Source organism: Drosophila mojavensis, unplaced genomic scaffold (assembly GCF_018153725.1).
Source record: "Drosophila mojavensis isolate 15081-1352.22 unplaced genomic scaffold, ASM1815372v1 contig_72, whole genome shotgun sequence".
Taxonomy (NCBI): Eukaryota; Metazoa; Arthropoda; class Insecta; order Diptera; family Drosophilidae; genus Drosophila; species Drosophila mojavensis.
Window position 1 is genome coordinate 2,250,452 of NW_025318897.1, and position 6,034 is coordinate 2,256,485.

A 6,034-nucleotide genomic window follows, 5' to 3' on the forward strand; every position below is an offset into this window, starting at 1 on the left:
TATTATAAGTAATGTTTATGCAGCGCAGTGCATTTTTAAACTTATTAAAAAAAAAATTGTTGGTGGGCGTTCTTTGTAACGCTGTCGGTCCCCAGTTTGTTGCTGCTGCTGCTGTCTTTCGTTGCTGCTGCTGTTGTCGTTGTTGCTGCTGCTGTTTTCGTTGTTTCTGCTGCTGTTTTCGTTGTTGCTGCTGCTGTTTTCGTTGTTGCTGCTGCTGTTGTCCGGGGCCTATGAGCTCAGGCGTCGCCGGTGCTGGTCATCGCACAGGCTGTATTGTGGCTGCATGTTCCAATGCAGTATGGGCTCCAGACTCCCTCGCAGTCCTTGGGGCATTCCTTGCCTTTCTTAGGGAATGGCTTTTCTGCTGGAGGTTGAGTTTTTTCTTTTTTAGTATTTAGTGTATTCTGAATGTGTGAGAGAGTGGAACATGGCTCTGATTTTGAGTTTTTTAAGTATTCTTTTAAATAGTCAAGCTCAGCTTGTAGCTTTTGAGCTGTTGACCAGGCTGGTGGTGGTTGCTGAGTGTATAGCTGCCAATTTAGGCTAGCTACTCGTTTCTTTATTTTGTTTTTTACACCGCCTCTCTTATTGGCCATGTCCACTCTACTCACTCAGTTTAAAATCCAGTTCATCAGTTCATCGAACGTCCCAGTAGCTCTTCGAAGATATGATGATGTTTGTTGTTGTTGCTGGATCCCAGTAGCTCTTCGAAGATATGATGATGTTTGTTGTTGTTGCTGGATCCTTGTTGAAAACGAGTTGCAGTGGTGATCATCGGGTTAGTAGGATTCCATAGTCACGGTCGCCATGTAAAGTTTAAAATGCACTTCCTTTATTTTGTTATTTATTTTATTTAAAGCATAGGGGAGGCAGCAGTGTTGCCGCTTCCAACGCTCAGTTGTATCTGACCTTAAACATTCTACTTAGGTTCTAAATAAGCCTAAGTCTCGTCGCCGCGAAACATAAGGTTTTGGGCAGCAGAGAGACTGTTATGTATGTTTCATTTATGTATGTCATATGTGTATATGTTATAAGTATATTTATGCTCTCTCTTGAGCTGGGGCGATTGTGCATATGCATACACTTGAGTTCTGTCAAGTGGTCGGCGCGTCTCAGCAGAATGCTGACACTTGCATATTCTGGGAGAGCGACGACCGACCCATATTTCGGCCACGGGTTAAAGACCGGGTTTATGTTTACATCAACACAGCAACAAAGTGTTACAGTGCGTACTCTTTAAGTACTCTAGTTTCAATTGACATTCAATATGTATGCATACTACAGAGGTAATAACCACAATAATGGTTACCAACCTAACAACACATATAGTAGAGGACAGGGCCGATATAGAGGCAACTCAAGAGGCCGTGGCAACTCGACAAGAGGCCACAACAATAACGAAAGAATTGTCAATGAAGCATCGGGAAACTCCCAAACGCCTCCAGATACTCAAAATTAACTAAAAACATTTTTACCGTCAATTTAAGTATCAATAGCTTCGTGTCATTTAAAAATGTAAAAATAACATATTTGATTGACACAGGTGCAGATATCTCAATTGTTAAAGAAAATTCGGATGTTTTTCATGACATCGAAACCAATAGAATCATAGACATTCGAGGCATAGGAGAAGGAATAATAAATTCCAAGGGACTAGCCTCAATTGAACTACAAACAGACAAATTTATTATTCCATACAAATTTCACATACTTCGTTCAGACTTCGCAATCCCATGCGATGGAATAATAGGACTAGACTTCATTAAAAGATTTAATTGCAGATTAGATTATAATAGCTCAGAGGATTGGTTTATAATTAGACCACAAAACCTAACGTATCCCATTTATGTTCCAATAACATTTAATTCTGGCACTAACTCAACCCTTCTACCAGCCAGATCCCAGGTGATACGCAAAATAGAATTATCTTCAGTCGAAGAAAATATTTTAATTCCCAATCAGGAAATTAAACCGGGTGTCTATGTTGCAAATACAATTACAACAGCCCAGAATGCTTTTGTCCGAATATTAAATACAACCAGTACATACCAAATAGTAAACATAGATAAATTGAAATTTGAATCACTTTCGAACTACAATGTAGTTCAAAATTCCAAAGATAATAGAACAGAGTCCGTACTTAACATATTAAAGAAGAATTTTCCACCTTTATTTAAAGAAAAACTTGAGAAAATTTGCACCCAATATAGTGATGTTTTCGGACTTGAAACCGAACCAATCACAATAAACAACTTTTATAAACAAAAATTGCGACTTAAAGACGATGAACCAGTATACGTGAAAAATTATCGATGTCCGCATAGCCAAATAGAAGAAATCCAGCGCCAGGTTGGAAAGTTAATTGAGCAAAATATTGTTGAGCCGTCTGTTTCATCCTATAATAGCCCACTTTTATTAGTTCCCAAAAAGGCCCTTCCGGGCACTGAAGAAAAAAAATGGCGATTAGTAATTGACTATCGCCAAATAAATAAAAAATTGTTGTCCGATAAATTTCCACTCCCCAGAATTGACGATATTCTTGATCAATTGGGTCGAGCAAAATATTTTTCATGCCTCGATTTAATGTCAGATATAACGTCTTTTTCGACAAACAATGGTTCGTATCGCTTTACGCGATTACCATTTGGTTTAAAAATAGCGCCTAATTCTTTTCAGAGAATGATGACAATAGCATTCTCAGGTCTAGAGACCACACAAGCTTTCCTTTACATGGATGATTTAATCGTTATTGGTTGTTCTGAACAACATATGATTAAAAACTTAACAGATGTTTTCAATGTTTGCAGAAAACATAATCTGAAACTAAATCCAGAAAAATGTTCATTTTTCATGCACGAAGTGACATTCCTAGGTCATAGATGCACAGATAAAGGAATCTTACCAGATGACAAAAAATTTGACGTCATTAATAATTATCCTGTCCCTACGGACGCAGACAGCGCTAGAAGATTCATTGCATTTTGCAATTATTATAGACGTTTTATACAAAACTTCGCCGAACATTCACGGCACATAACAAGATTATGTAAAAAGAATATCCCATTTGAATGGACAACGGAGTGTGAAAAAGCATTCCAATATCTAAACAAGTAAGAAAGCTCTAGTCGAGACTGCTCGACAACGAGATCCCCTGAACCCTTGGAGCAATAGCGATTTCAATAATTTTTCGCGTCTTTCAGCTTACACACACAGGCATACATACACACACATACACACACACACACACACATCAGTTCGAGTTGCGTTTTCACGGAGTGCGGTCGATGTCATCGTGATCCATCGTAGACAATAGCTTGAACTGTGTTTTCCCCTGTGAAAGTGGAAAGAACTGAAGTCAACGTGTTTGCTGTGGGCGCGGCGTACCCAGCGACCTCAAAAAAACTACCAGAGACTTACTGCGCGGCGGTTCGTGGAATTCCCAAGCGGTATAATTCGGTGGTGCAAGAGAGGGGGGCGATAGCGTCATTGTTTTGGCGTCAGGGCTTCTTCCTTTCCTTGTCTTTTGTGGGCGCGTAAATTTTGTTACTTTAGGCGTCACACTTGCGCAATAATAAAAATCAGGTGCATTCACTCTAACAGCTGTTAGTAGTGCTGGAAATTGCATCGGGCAATCAGCTGCTCACTAACGTTGGTGAGTTGCTAAGCCTTAGCAAAGACAGCAACCTAGCTGCTGAAGTGAAGTAGCAGTTATTAAAAGTAGTGCATACTTTCGGGCTCTCGCTGTAGTCAAGTTGAGTTTAAGTTACTGCGGGTTGTAAACTCAGATTATATTAGTAGCCATTACCCACTACATGCTTCACGCCGTGGTAGTCGGAGCAGAAATGGATGCCATGATGGAGGACGAGCTGCAAGCTTTTGCGCGTCGTTCCTCGTTGCAGCGATCGCCGCAGCAACAGCAGAGGGCGTTGGCGCAGCCGTCGACTTCTAATCAGGCTCCAGTGGCTGAGTGCCAGGCACCCAAGTCACTAAAAGAAGCGTTAGCTCAAATAGGAGCTACACTAGAGGGTTTATCTGCCTTATTTGGGGGTCAGCGGCATATAAATGCCTTAATGAGAGAGGAGCTGGCTAGGCTGGTCAGCCTTCACAAGACGGCCGAAGCGTTCTGCAACCGTTCGGTTAAAAACTGTGAGGTGCAGACCACGCCACTCAAAAAAGTAGGCGAAAACGTTAAGGCAGCGAGCATTAGTGCTACAGTAGGTAGCAATACTCCCAAGCGGTCGAGGGAAGTTGCCTCCTGTTGAAGGTTTTTCTTAAATGAAACACGGTATATGTAGGCGCAACACAAAAAGTTTATTTAACACAATATTCAGTAACAAGTACACTTCTTCACGTACCGCGACAATTTGAACTTAACTAACCGAGCCGACACACTGACATTGATCTTACACAATGAACTTACTGAATGAACTTTGGCTCGACTTACAGCGCGCTTATATACCTACTTCTACTGCATATCGAATGTTCTGGATGTCTCCTTATGCTTCTATGTTTGCGTCTATTTCATAATCCAGAACATTCGGTTTCTTATTCTAGAGACAAATGTGCGATCAGCCGACGACTGTGTTTACCGTTAGCTCAAATGCTCACTTGATGATGAGTTTTTCGAGATCAATCCTCAACACCCTCCCTAAAACTCAACATCTCTATAACAAATTTGTCCCTTATTCTTCATTCCCAATTTCTCTCTTAGATACAAAAATCTGGGCTTTGGCAAAGCTTTAGTAAAAATGTCAGCGATCTGCTCTTCACTCTTTACATACCTTACATCTATCTCATCTTTCTCAAATAAATCGCGTACAAAATGATATTTAACATCTATATGTTTGCTTCGTTGATGAAATTCAGGATTTTTGATTAGCTTAATCGCACTTATATTATCTATAAACAAGATGTAGTTACTTAAATTAATGTTACAATCAAAAAACAATTTCTTTAGCCATATCATTTCCTTACTTGCTAGAGCTGCACTTACATATTCGGCTTCTGTTGTTGATAAAGCTACACATTGTTGTTTTTTACTTTGCCACGTTATTGCAGCATTCGCATATTTACACAAAATTCCAGATGTAGATTTCACCTGCATAATCAGCATCACTATATGTCTCAAAAATATTATTATTTTTACTGTATAAAATTCCCAAATCCATCGTTCCTTTCAAATAACGAAATATTCTCTTAACTAACGTCCAGTGATGCTGCTTCGGGTTTTCTAGCTCTCGGGAAACTACATTAACAGAAAAACTTATATCTGGCCTTGAAACAACTTGTAAAAACATTAAATTTCCTATTGCTTCGCGGTAAGGTGCATTACAATTATTTTGTTCAGATACATTTTCATCAGACTTTAACGCTTCATTATAATTTAAAGGCAAGCTTTGTGTAATAAATGTAACAGGGCAACCATAAAAATCTGGCATACGAATCTGTGATCTATCTCGCAATCGCCGACCCATTTCACTATTATTATGTTCAGTTGATTCATCTTCAATTTTATTATTTTCGTATTCACTTTCATTAGTCTCACTTTCAGAATTGTCAACTAAAATTTCAGGCCTTTTAAACTGAGCTGTAAAGTTTTCTGGCTTAAAACATACATCTCTACTTATAATTACATCTCTCATATTTGGAACATATACACGATATCCTTTGCAATTTTCAACGTATCCTACTATAAATCCTTTAATAGACTTTTTATCTAATTTTCTCCTTTTTTCTTTTGGTACATGTACAAAACATTCAGTCCCGAAAATTTTAAGATTTCCGATATCTGGCTCTTTCTTGAACCACAACTCATATGGAGTTTTATTCCCATGTTTTGTTGGACCTGTGCGGTTAATTACATAAACTGCAGTGTTTACTGCTTCTGCCCATAGAAATAATGGTAACTCAGAATTAGAATGCAACATTGATCGTGCAGCTTCAATAATAATTCTATTCTCACGTTCCGCAACTCCATTCTGTTCAGGTGTATAAGGAGCATTAACAATATGTTTTATTCCCTTCTTATTAAAGA